Source organism: Triturus cristatus, chromosome 6, assembly GCF_964204655.1.
Source record: "Triturus cristatus chromosome 6, aTriCri1.1, whole genome shotgun sequence".
Classification (NCBI taxonomy): Eukaryota; Metazoa; Chordata; class Amphibia; order Caudata; family Salamandridae; genus Triturus; species Triturus cristatus.
Window position 1 is genome coordinate 664,308,010 of NC_140589.1, and position 14,960 is coordinate 664,322,969.

Here is a 14,960-nt window from a genome sequence, read left to right on the forward strand (position 1 = left end):
TGATTGGGCCAGCTCCTTTAATTGTGTATGAATTTGATCTGAGGGTCATTCTCCTTGGGTAATGTGACTGTCCTGCGGGATGTTTCTGCCCTGCGTGGCCTATACCCCACACTTGCTCTGTGTTATGTGCATGCCATATTTACACCTGTGTTTACTGTGGCTGGATTTTCTGGCTGGAAACGTAATAAAGATAATAAAAAAAAATACTCACAGCTTCAAAACCGCAACCGCCAAATCGCAACCGCTTGCCACTCTGTCTGGATCTGGAGACTGGAAACTGGAATCTGGGATTATTTGAATATAGCTTGGGTACTATTTTTAATGTGCCATTCAGGGTGTGAACCATCCTCTGCTACCAGAAACTGTAGGAGCCTGAGGATTAGCCAAAAATGGTATGTAAGACTAAACACATGGTGTTGAGATTTTTAGGGGGAAATTAAACTCCTCTTTTAACCAACATGTGACGAAACTCTACAAACAAATCCTCCACTTGCCCAAATCAGCCTCTGCTGCACAGATCAGACTTGAATTGGGTCTATTAAACTATGAAATTTCAGCCACAGGAATGTATTTAAACCTGTGCCACAAATTGAGACAAGCAAACACAGGCTCATTGGAGTCCTTAATTTGGTTGGATATTTTCCAGAAAAATCCACGTGGCTCTTACAGTCGTCTTTTTCAGGATTCGATCCAAGAAATTTCTGCAGGTGCACTATGGGACCTCAACCCCAGTAAATCAGTATTTAAAAGTAGCATTAAGAAATGCACTCAAATGAGGTCCCTGATTATTGATAAAGCCCAATTTGCCAAACGCAGACATGCTTGGGCAACAATGACATCGTATGGTCGGTTATCCCCCGCATCCTACATATCTTGCACTTACTCCTTGCATCTAAAAACCAGCTTTATGGCTGCCAGACTGGGCGATTGGCAATTTCTAAAAGATCTGCCCGTCTGGCGCCGTTTATCAGAGGATGTAATGTGCAGAGGGTGCAGTATGTCTCCTGAAACCCTGGAGCATATAGTATGTCTTTGTCCATCTTTTATGTCACAACGTAGACGCAAATTGAAAATTGAGTGGAATAGGCTGGGAATCCGAACGTGTGGACAACCAATTATTGCAGCTTTAACGCCAGAAAACACAGGTCTAAATATTGCTTTTACAACTTTTTTACGATATGCTTACCGCACTCTTAAGCAGTAATGATTTGGTATGTTTTTATGCTTTCTTTAAGGGCTATTTCATTTCATCGTGTAATTTTTCAAATGCTGCTAACACTACTTTTATCTGACTGACGCTTGCACAATCGGTTGTCATTTTATGAAATATTGGATTGCATTTACGGTTGTTGTCAAACACTTGAAACCAAATGTATTTTTAAACGTTATGCTTGTCATTGCATTTTGCACACTAATTCCTTTTACCATTGATATATCAGTGAAGCTTTTATTGCAATTTGAAGTTTTTAAAAATGTGTTTTGCTGTCGTAATTTTGAGGTGTTCTTTTAAGGATATTTTTTATATCTAAATAAAGTATACTACTACTACTAAACACCCCACTTACAGATTTTGTCCTCGTGATAGCTCTTGAAAGGTTCAATGGACCTATTCCACCATATTAGAATGGAGCTAGAACGAAGACATAAACTATGCATATATAATCAACGATCAGATTATTAATGTTCAGTCAATGATGAGAGGTTAATGAAGTTTTCAAAGCTTTTATTTATCTTAAAGGATTAGTATTGTTTTGTCATCTTTACTCAGATTAGTCGGTTTAAAGAATATCAATAAAATATTGATAAGTGACAGCATAAATCACTACAAAATATTCCATAAGGGTAAATTGTCACTAAGCTAGTTAAGGAACCTAATCAACCCTAAATAGAACCCATGAAGAGTTCTTTTCGGAAAAGAGCAAGATTCAGAATTTAAGAACTACCCAGAAAGAGTAATTCTGGAAACTCAGTAGATTTCCTTAAAGATGTAATAGCAACTCTCAATAATAGAATGATACTTTCAGTAGAATTTATAAATAAGAGGGTGTTTCGATGAAGAAAGAATAAAGTCACCTTTAGCAGTAGCTGACAGCAACGGAAGTAAATGACCAACTCTCTGGTAGAAGAGTTGCAAGACAGGCAAAGGAGATCTGGATCAGAGTCTGAGAGAGTCTTTTCATCACTAGATTGGAACACTCATTAATATAAAATCACGCAATGATGTATCGAAACTTATTAGATGTTAGCTCCTCTCATCCAATGGAAACCGCTCATCCGATGGTGTTGTCAACTTCCAATGCTTCTTTTTCCAAATCCCATGGTAAACATTCACGACGCTATAGTGTAAAACATTGTTTCAGGACTTTGTTACATGGAGGAAAGTTCTCATGAGAACCTTCTTACCTAAGCTAAAAGATGCTCTCTATGTCCATTGTGAATAGAAAGCAAGTCGCATATGATGGGGCAAACTGGCAATAATATTCTATGAAGCATTCATAAAATATATCTAAATCATTATTTATTCAAGCAATCACAGCAAAGCTCATTGTATTAAGGTAGGTAATCTAATATAGTGTGATGAGCCTAAAGAAACATAAGTTTTAAGTCAGCCCATTCTTAAGCAAGTTCCTTGTGCTAAGCAAAATGTTCTAAATAAATGTCTATAAAGCTATGAACAGTGGAAAGAAGAAGGCTTTTTGGCCAAAGGAAAGAGGCACTTTTAAGAATGTTTGCCTAGTACAAAATGTTTCCACACAATTTTGTGTACACTTCAATAAACACACTTTCCCCTATATATATGTGATTAATTAATATAGTATTTGCAGTATTAAAAAGGATTCTTTCATGTTATAAAGCTGGCACAATTTTCTAAGTGAAAACATTTCTGCAGCAGTTTAAACGCATTCTAAAGTGCAATTCTAACATGGTCTGTAAGTTGAATTTTTATTTTAGAAATAATTTCTTCCAGGTGCCATCAATGGCTCCAAACAAATGTGGTAGGCAACCAAATCCATACAAGTCAACCTTTACAGTGGCTAAATCCTCATGTCTGGGGAAATGGATGTAACTGTCAATGTGTCTCATCATTGCTGAAAGCAGATTGTGTAGTACACCACTGAACATTGGTTTTTCACTTCTTTCAAAGCCACAGTGCATTGAAAGGAACCTGTGGACAGAAAATGAAATACTTCCATAAACTTCACAAATGGTGAAATTCATGTGGGATTAGTGTTTTGAGGGAGGAGATTAGGCTCCAACAGATGATATAAATCGAAAACTCTTGATGATATTCCTTTCTTCCATGGTCTTGAAGGTCTGGGAATGGGCAGTACAATGGAGGCTGTGATCTCCTCCCTCTCCCAGGTTACCTATGTGTGGAGTGAAAACAATTTTGAACATTGTTCACAGTGTCCAGAGTAACATTTATGAAGAGTAAGGCAAAAGTCATGTGACAAAACATAACTGGTTCTGAAAGCATTGCACATTAGTCACATAACAATTATCTACTGGGAACATCCACCTAGAATCCCCATTGTGGTCTTCACATGTGTCTGTAACAAAAATGTGCACATTATACACCCAACAATGTATTATGAGCATCTTAGTATTGTAATTTTTGAAATTTTCTGTCAAAATACCATCTCCCGCAGTATACAGTGCACCATGCTAATATAGCATTTACGCACAGTAACGCACTACACAGATGTTTCTGTAATGGAAATTACATGGCAATTGAGTAGTACATATGTAAGCATGTAACACCTCATTTGGAGTCATGGTGATGAACTTAACAGTCACCAATACTGTACCTTCAACCGCTAAAATGGCAGATGCCTGACCTTGCATACTGGACATTCAGAACCTGCTGCCGACGGCCTAAGTAGACTGGGCGGGAGACGTTTTTATCCATGACGGACACAGCCATAGGCTAATGTTGATGATTGTGATGATAGAGTGGCAATGGCTGTGTCCGTCCATGCTGATGGCCATGTACATAGCGTACATGTACATGGCGTACATGTACGCTGTGGTTTGAAAAATAACATACTTGTCTACTGACACTGCTGCAATCAACACCTTCTCACTTTAGCTGCTGTTTCCCACCTCTGGGAGCACCTCTGGGAGCAATCATGCCAGGCCAAGCAGGTGAGAGGGCATGTGCCTTCTCTCCAGAGGAGCTGAAGCTACTGGCTGAAGTAGTCCCTGTATAGCCAGCTCTATATATCACCAGAGGAACAGGTAACTATCTAACAGGCATATATTACTCTGTTTAACTCCATCATTTCTAATTCCACAGGCTACAATGTGCCTCTGAGTTCCAGAGTGAAGTATGATTATTGTTGTAACATTTTGTGGTCCCTACATAGGACAATCATGTAATGAATTGTTGAGCACTGTACATTCTGTACTTAACATCACCTCTGTGATGTGTGATAAGCCCTAGATTCTAATTTTGGCGCATGCATGTATACATTTAATGGTACCTATGATATATTTACTAATCAGATTATGGTCAATGTGTAAACAAATGTATAGCTTTCACAGCATGAGCTGTGTATGTATACTGTAAGAAGCAGTAAGGGATGATGTTAGCTATGTGTACCTTCCCACATATAAATCAGCCTACATCAGGGCTAGCCAAACTGTTGTCTGGGAGCTAGGTGTACCTCACAGACCCCTTCAGAGTACCATACAACCTGAAGGTCACGTATTGGATGGCCCAAGATGTACTTTCACATAATGAAGTGGTGGAAATGTAAAGCTCATCTATCAGTATGCTCAGGTTGCAGAGAGCTAGGCCTGGCAATGAGTCGTTCCCAGTCTGGGACAGGCTGGGGCAGAGTTACTGTGACAATGCAACTGATACACAGAGTAATCTCCCTATAGACCTGCAGATCCTTGGATGATCTTAAAATGAGAACCAATAGTAGCCCTGAATGCTTTTACAGGGACTACATTTGGAATGGTGACTGAGGTAACGCCCTGACCTGATACTTCTTTCCATTGACCCACATTGTCAATGTGTGCCATTTATATATGACCGACCCGTTATTCCCACAGGTCAGTTTTCAGTTTTCCATGAGTCATACTTGCACTGTACAGGCTTATTGCACATGTAATACGTTTACAGTGCAGATAGTTGACTACTTCAGAATAGATTTTGATATGTGAAACACCAGCTTTGTTACATTCAATCAATCAAGCAAGAAATATAATGATATGTTGATGTCATCCATGAAACAGTGACACATATGGCAAAAGGTGTGTTATGTGATGTCAGTACATGCAGCACAAACTCAATCAGACATAGTATGATATCCCATTAAGTAGTCCACATGTCCACACATACCCAGAGAGGAAGCTCTCAGCGACACACATGGCAGCCGTTTGATAGTGACCTAAGTCTTATGTTGTAGTCTATACTATAGTACCAGACTATATGGACCATATGCATAAACTAAATGGGCCTAGATGTAAAGGTGTCTGTACAATAATACACAAGTAGCTTACACCTCAGAAGGTCACAATGTTGTGTTGTGTTTCATAGTAGCTCACATCAAAGTACATGTAGGATGGCCCTAGGCTACATGATGTTAGTGGGCTGGCTTAGTCAGTGTAGGACATGAACAGGGATGAGGATAGTTAGCAGATGACTACAAAAGTGTATATTCATGTCTTTGTGGTGATCAGCATGTGAGAACTACACATGTTATGTCTTAACTATTGATTTATGCTTGTGCTAGATCTATGCAACTTGTGTCTCAACAAAAGAGATATCCCAAAACTTGCAGTGATAATCTGTTTATTCATCTCTTGTATCCATACAGGTCAACGCCCATAAGAAGGGGGCCATTTGGAAAGCCATCACCCGGAAGGTGTGGACCCTGGGGGTCTATAGCCAGTGCAGCATCCATTACAGGACAAGATGGGAGGGCCTGAGGCACTGGACCCGGAATATTGAGGAGGGCCAGCTGGGGACGTCCTCCGAATGTGAATGGGGTATGCGCCGCATCCTGACCCCCCCAATGGTCAGCATACTGGTGGTGGCCTTCCCAAAGCTTGATGGGCAGTTGAGGGCCCGTCAGCAGCTACAAGGGGGTTAGTCCTGGCCAGAGTTGCACATGTTACAACTCTGTAGGTAATTACAGAAGCCCTGGACAGTAAAGGTCAGGCAGCCTTGATCCGATTGGATCTTTTGGTGGCCTTCGATATGGTTCATCACAGTATCATACTGGACCGCCTCCTGTCCATAGGAGTGCATGGGTCAGCACTTACATTATTGCATTCCTTTCTGTCAGATAGGGTGCAATATGTAGAACTGGATTCCTTCATTTCTAAGTCCTTTTCTCTCCCTTGTGGAGTCCCCAAAAGGTCTTCCATTAGCCCAACTTTATTTAACATTTATGTAACTAAACTGTCCCCCATATTCACATCCTTCAGGTCCATGTTGCTGCCTTATGCAAATGATCCACAAATTGTCATTTCCCTATCCAATCAGGACTCAAATATTAACAACCATTTCCATGATTGCATGCTTGCGATCCGTGTCTGGGTGGGCCAGAACTGTTTAAAATTGAACTCAAATAAAACAGAGGTTGTTTTATTTGGTAACAATACCTCTTTCTGGTCTTCTTCCTGGTAGGCTGCAGAATTCGGTTCGCTCCCTATTCTAGCCACAAGAGCAAGAAATCTAGAAGTTATCATGGACCACAGACTTAACTTTAGAGATCAGGTTAACTCTTCAACATTCTTTGTTGTACGGATGTTAAGAAAAATCTTGCGTTTCATGCCGTTAGATGCCCGAAAAACTACAGAGTCTTTGCTTATTCTGTCCAGACTAGACTATTGTAACAGTCTGTACATGAATATGCAGCAGCAACATTTTCATAGGCTTCAGGTTCTTCAGAATACGTCTGCTAGACTTCTTGCTGGAACTCCTAAATTCAGCCCTATCAAACCAGTGATCACAGACCTCCACTGGCTCCCAGTCACATAGAGGATTAAATACAAAGCACTCTGTATAGCCTAAAGGCTTTCCAAAATTCTGGCCCTGCTTTTCTCAGACAAAAGCTGTCCTGGTATCTTCCCAGCAGAATTTTTCGATCCTCTAGCGCAAAGATCTTGACAGTCCCTAGTTTTAAAAAAGCTAACTGGAAAGGCCGAAATTTCATCCTGGGCGCTGTCAAGACCTGAAATAATTTACCTATGTCCATCTGTTCCTCTTCTGGTCTCCTGGTTATTAGGAAGGCCTTGAAGACTTGGCATTTTCCCATTAGCCTGACCATGTTCTGATACTAGGAGCTAGTGCCAGGATGCCTTCAGATATCTGTGCACTTTACAAAAACCCAATAACATTACCATTAACATTGCAAAAGTTTTGGGTTACAGGCAGGCATTTCCCCATCAACATTGACAGTGACTCATGTGTGATGCACAGGAAGAGTTCTTGTTTCAGCAGGTCTCGTAGTAGGTACATGTTAATGTGCTTTGCCTATTGTCTTTATGACTGGGAACACAGCAGAGTCCAGTCTACTACCAATTACAGTGATAAATCACCTCATGTTCTTTGATGTTCTGGGTGACAATTGTACCAAACAGGTCACTTCTCTTCATTGTGAAAGGAGCGATATTCCCTCACTACTGTGTCTCATGTGATGGTAGCCCTATTACATGTGACATGGCTTACATTTCACTTTTCATGCAGTGACTGGACAACACTTCCCATTGGTAAGTTGAGATTCTGCAGTTACATGAGTGTGGAAACATCACTGGTGCAGTCAGCATTAGTGCCTACATGTTGCCCAGTGTACATTTCACTGTAATTTCATCTGTAATACTGTTTCAAGATTCATTCACTGACTGCTGACATGCATCAGGGAATGAGATGTAGAAATGTAGAGATTATATGTGAGTGTCTACACTCAGTCTCACGAGGCAGTTTGCATTTGCTATACCAAATGGTGTGATGATGTGCCATCCCATTAGGACTATAGTCATCCCCCCTCAACATGTCATAGATATTCACTGACACTCAACGACATTCAAAGGTGTATTGGCATTCTGGAATGCAGTCTATGAATGGTGTTGTCACGAGTACCAAGCAGGATTGAGGATGTTCATAGGGCTATAAGAAGTCTTATGCTGTGTGCATTTGGAGTATCTTTCTCCCAAAACTTTGGTCCTCAATGTCTCTAGACTACTTTTCTATGCTATACTACTTCAGTGCTGCTTTCATTAGACCTTTTTTGAAGTGTACATATGATGAAGTTTCAAGTCAAAAGTGTCATCAGTGTGCAATGAGCATTTGCATGTGACATGTTTTCTGCTACAGCACATATTGCGGTTACATTTCTCTTTAACTCGACCTTCATGACATCCTGGTTTGGTTTGAGGTAAATTAACATTTGGTGAATTCTTGACCTTCTGTGAGCATTGTGGAAATGTATATTTTGTAGCCATCCTAATTGGTGACATCAGTTTACTATGGTATACTACAAGGGCCAAAGTATACAAGGTGATCAACTATCCTAGTATGGACATATGGATGGAATGTAGACAAGTCCATTAATGCATATGGAGCTGTCTGGGGTTATGACATCACTGTGACCAACTTTTTCCAGGTAATGTAGCATGCATGCATGTGCTCATGCTAATGTTGAAGCCTATATAGTGAACCATGAAGCTGGTGCGATCTGTGCACTTTATACATGTTTTGTGTTGATATCTGATGGTCAGGTGTGGTAACGCAGTTGCAGTAAACCTATTTTAAATTCATCCCAGGCAAGCGGAGAAAGAGTCACCATCGCTGGGGACACAGCTGGTCACAGTGGTTCCAGTCATGACAGTACAGACACAGAGGGACCCAGTGGCTGAGAGGGTGTGGGGAGTGCCACAGAGGACACATGCTTGACTTCTTCATCTACAGAGTCATTCGCCCGTGGACACTCCTGCGTGGCAGAGGACCCCACAGGATTTGTTCCACCTTCATCCTTGTCCGCCACCCCTTGTTCCATCGCCACCATCCCTGTTGCTCTTCAACCAGTTGGCCGGGACCGCTCCTCTAAGAGGCAAGCAGTCTCCTTCACTCCATGCATCTGAGCCCCTGTCACTCACACTGCACAGAGTGAGGAGGCTAATGACCTTCTGAGGAACATCTTTGTGGGGCATATTGCACTATTGAATGCCATCCGGGGGTAAGGCAGCCATCTGCAGCAGACGGTGAACTAAGTGGAAGGCATTCACAGTTAATGTCTGGCCTACAGAGATCTTTTCAGGCTCTGGCCTCCTCCCTCAGTGTGGCCTCCCATCCTTGTGTCACTCACTCTGTCCCTTACCCATAACAATACCCTATTCCTAAACCTATTCAAAGCACACACAAACATTTGCACACACACGCACTCATACAGACCCAAGCAGCACATCCACACATAAGCAAAAACCTCACAAAAAGCTGACATGCATCCAAACAAGCCCCACACCCACCACCACAGTCACAATCACAGTTACCTCTACCACCCTCACATCCACAACCACCACTGACAATACCACACCCACATACTCACACCAATCCCCCATCACTCTTCCATCACATCCCCACATAGCACAGATGACAGCACACACACCACCTCCACATCCACAGCAGCACAGACAGCAGCACACCCACCCCCAACACCATCACTGCCATACACACACCACACAACCACATCCACTGTCACTTCCACATCAGCATCCACAACACTCACACCCAGCAATTACACTGCCACCAGAACCACATATACACCAGTCACATTCTACACACCTAAGAAATAGACACACACAATCAAGCACCCAACAGATACCACAGAAACAAGATACACCCCTATTTACAGCACATACTCCTGACACACATGCACCTGCACCTGCAACAGACCCAAGCACATCACACAGTCACTACGTCTACTTCCAAAACCCCACTCCTTGCCATTCCCGCTACCAAGTACCCTATTTGCCATTGCCATCACCCCTCCTAAACTCCAAACACCACTTCAAAGGACCTTACTACCTTTCCCACACCGAAGACCACCCCTTCCACCTCCAAATCCATCCCTCTTACCCACCCACACCACGTCCACTTCCCAAGGCACCCCTGTCAAATGTTCCTCAACTTCCCATTACCAAAGCCCCCCTCCTAAACGTAAGTCCTCTTCCAAAGCCACCACTTTCCAACCCAAGGACACCCTTCCCAAAACCAAACAACCCAATCCCAAATAACATCTTGAGGTGCTTCCCTGGTCCAATGGATGCCCCTTTGTGAGGAGGTTACCCTAGCAGTGTCAGTCAGGACAAGTTTTGTGGCACTGCAATGTGCTAAGCCACACTAATTGTATTTGGACTGTCCATTGGCCTCTTGTTATGTTTGGTCCCTGTGTTTTTTTGATCTAATTAAAATCTGTTTGGTTTTGGAACACATTAGTCCGGGCATTACTGTTCCCTAGCTATTTTGGGGAACCTAGAAATTTGCAGAGGTTTAATTGTGATGCAACGTTATTGTGTTTACACATTATGGCAGGTTAGGCTACAAATATATTTGTAGTATACTTTGCGTGCATGCACAATTTGATATGGTATGTGAAAGTTATTCATTTTTATGGGCAGGCATTCATCAAGTGTTGACCACTTGCACCACCTAATTGATGTGATTTGATGCATTGGAATGTGTGACTACTGATTTATTTGTTTCACTATGATTGATGGCCAATAAGTATAGGTTTGTATATTTATAGCTTGGAACCAGTGCAGGAGTCACACAAGACAAGGGGAAATGTTGCATGGATGGATATGTGGGATGGTTTCAAATTGGCCCAGACATTGATTGGGTGTTATTTCACATGATAAGGTTTCAGCTTGTCTTGAGCAATGTCTACATCAATTTGCTTGCACTTCTCCCCATGATGTACGGTGAATATGTGTTTGATGTGTGCAAGTTAGTTATTTGTTTATCCATATCTGGAGACTGGTTAGTTGTCACACATTTTTGTGTTATGTTTTTGGACATGTGTGCATTATTTTGTGTGTACCTTGCACCTACTTTACTTATATGTGAAGAATGCTGTTGCTGATGTGTTTGTTTTTATATCTTGCACTTACACAGTACACCCATATGCATGGCACTTGGTGATGCTATTAGTTATCGCTGGTATGCTTGAAGCCAGTGGTCTGTGCACAGAGACGTTTAGAGGCATGGGAAAAGTGGGCTCTGGCCCAGAGAGCCAGACTTTCATGGTGCCCCCTGATTAAGCCAACCCTGTTCTACAATGAGGCTTGCCATGATGACCTTGAAATACTTCAACAGATTGGTTTAGTTAACATTTTCCAAAAACTACTTTTTAATGCGAGTGATGTGTTAGTGTCTATTACAGAACTTTTGCAGACAAGATGTGTTTCTGTTGCATAAAACATCCATACTTGAGTGTATTTCATATCAAAACAGAACCAACATTGGAGGGTGTCACAAACGTATTTAACGTAATGTTAGTGAGAAACTGCTATTGTGTGACAATATTCAAAACACACATAACTATCCATGAATATTAGATGTAAACACATTTGGAGTTTTGAAGGGTGTGCCTGTGCAGTGTCAGTGACCTAACCAAAGAGGGCATCAAAGAGGTGAATTTAGATCATACATTCAAAGCTGTTCGGAACAGGGACCCACATAATAGGTTTGGGCAAGGGCACCCAAACACCTCAAGAAGTCTGTGCCTGTGCATCTGTTAACTGGGAAGTCAATGGAAATGGGTTAGTTTGTGACTTACCATCTGTTGCATCCACAACGGTGATGGTTTTGGATGTCACCAAGCAGCAGGAGCAGCAGCAGGACATGTACTATCGGCTCCACGGCGGCTTGGTACATGTAAAGCGGAGTGCAGGTGAGTTTCAGCCTTATATCCATCCCTTCCAGCCAGCTCAGCTGAGGAGGTTTGACCGCCATAGTCACCTTTCCAGGAAGGCACATTGTGATTGGGCTGACGGTAACACTGGCGGTCTGCCCTCCGACAGAGGCATAGGCTGATCTCTTCCCGGTCAAGATTTCCTAGCAGCGTGCCATGGCAGTCTTTCATCTATGAAACTGCATACATCGTAATATGGCCGGCGGACCACCAACTGTGCGGCAGTGAATCCGACGCTATTCCAACGGCAGTGCCATGGCCACCAAACTCGTAATCATGCCCTAAATTAAATGCTGGTAGTGGGTCTGCAGCACCTTTTGTGCCACCCACTTGAGTATCCCTTTAAAACATGGCTCAGGCATGCCATTGCAGCCTGTATACAGTTTTAAACTGCCAATTCGACCAGGTAAAATAATCCCTTTACCACACCTAATCCTCTTTTTTAATACATATAGGCCCTAACCAGCCCATAGGGCAGGGTGCATTGTATTTAAAAAGTTGGACATATACCTTTAGCTTTACATGGCCTGGTAGGGAAATACTCCTAAATTAATTTTTCACTACTGTGAGGCCTACCTCTCCCATAGGATAACATTGGGTTACCTTATTACAGTTGATAAGAGCTAACTTTTGATTGAGAGCAGGCCGAAATATCCTGTTTGTACTCAAATGAATTATAATTTAAAATCCTTTTTAATGTTAAAGTCGGATTTTAGATTACAATTTTGAAAATGTCACTTTTAGAAAGTTGGCATTTTTCTGACCTAAACCTTTTGAGGAATTCTCGGAATTTCCATCTGCCTGGTGCCTGTTAATTGCTCCCCCCCATCAGGAATGCATATTGGGTCCAGACAGTGAACAATAGGACCTGGAGGGGTAGTGCTGTTCTCTGCTCCACTTAAATCTCAAAGGAACCTCAGCACACTCACAAAGCTGATTGGCACCAGGCTTTTTCACCCCAGACATCTTGGAACCAGGGCAGGGAGGAAGGAAATTCCAGTACCATCTGTGGAGGGAAAACTCCAGAGGCTTCTTTCACTCAAAGCTGGCACCAGGTACAAATGATGGACATCGGAGCCACTCATCAGTACACTCCTGGGCCTGTGGAAGACTTCAGAAGGACTGCCTTGTACTCAGAGGACTGCCCGGCTACTTGAGCCTTGTCTTGTTTCTCAGAGGACTGCCCTGCGCTTGAGCCTTGTCTTGTTTCTCAGAGGACTGCCCTGCGCTTGAGGCTTGCCTTATTTCTCAGAGGACTGCCCTGCTGCTACCAGAGGACTTCCCTGCTGCTTGAGGCCTTCCTTGTTCTTCAGAGACCTCCCTGCTGCTTGAGGCCTGCCTTGTTCTTCAGAGGATTGCCCTGCTGCTTGAGGCCTGCCTTGCTGCTTGAAGGAGAGAGGACCTTCTCCTTGAACCCAGGACTACCAGAGTGGCTCACTTTATGAGCTACAGAGACACAACAAAATCCAGAGGCCTCTCTATGTTTGGCCAGCTCACCTGATGCAACTGGACCTGCCTGAACATGCAACTGGACCTGCCTGAGCCCTGCTGGTCTCAGCTGGAGTGGGTTCCTGATCTCCAAGAGGTGCCTCCCCGGATCCTAGAACCTTGTCTGGCATCAGTTGAGCTCCTCATGTAAAATCCTGAAGTTTTGAACTCTGCACTGGACTTTGAGAAGGTAACTTTCAGTGGGACTAACCTGGTCCCTGTACCCGGCCCGCACTCCAGTGCGGTCAGTCTGAACTTGTGACTTTGTCCTGATCTAGCATGACCATATACCCAAAGTTAGCACTTTCAGCTTCTTGGTGCTGTTTTTTACATGGCGTACATGTACGCTGTGGTTTGAAAAATAACATACTTGTCTACTGACACTGCTGCAATCAACACCTTCTCACTTTAGCTGCTGTTTGCCACCTCTGGGAGCACCTCTGGGAGCAATCATGCCAGGCCAAGCAGGTGAGAGGGCATGTGCCTTCTCTCCAGAGGAGCTGAAGCTACTGGCTGAAGTAGTCCCTGTATAGCCAGCTCTATATATCACCAGAGGAACAGGTAACTATCTAACAGGCATATATTACTCTGTTTAACTCCATCATTTCTAATTCCACAGGCTACAATGTGCCTCTGAGTTCCAGAGTGAAGTATGATTATTGTTGTAACATTTTGTGGTCCCTACATAGGACAATCATGTAATGAATTGTTGAGCACTCTACATTCTGTACTTAACATCACCTCTGTGATGTGTGATAAGCCCTAGATTCTAATTTTGGCGCATGCATGTATACATTTAATGGTACCTATGATATATTTACTAATCAGATTATGGTCAATGTGTAAACAAATGTATAGCTTTCACAGCATGAGCTGTGTATGTATACTGTAAGAAGCAGTAAGGGATGATGTTAGCTATGTGTACCTTCCCACATATAAATCAGCCTACATCAGGGCTAGCCAAACTGTTGTCTGGGAGCTAGGTGTACCTCACAGACCCCTTCAGAGTACCATACAACCTGAAGGTCACGTATTGGATGGCCCAAGATGTACTTTCACATAATGAAGTGGTGGAAATGTAAAGCTCATCTATCAGTATGCTCAGGTTGCAGAGAGCTAGGCCTGGCAATGAGTCGTTCCCAGTCTGGGACAGGCTGGGGCAGAGTTACTGTGACAATGCAACTGATACACAGAGTAATCTCCCTATAGACCTGCAGATCCTTGGATGATCTTAAAATGAGAACCAATAGTAGCCCTGAATGCTTTTACAGGGACTACATTTGGAATGGTGACTGAGGTAACGCCCTGACCTGATACTTCTTTCCATTGACCCACATTGTCAATGTGTGCCATTTATATATGACCGACCCGTTATTCCCACAGGTCAGTTTTCAGTTTTCCATGAGTCATACTTGCACTGTACAGGCTTATTGCACATGTAATACATTAACAGTGCAGATAGTTGACTACTTCAGAATAGATTTTGATATGTGAAACACCAGCTTTGTTACATTCAATCAATCAAGCAAGAAATATAATGAT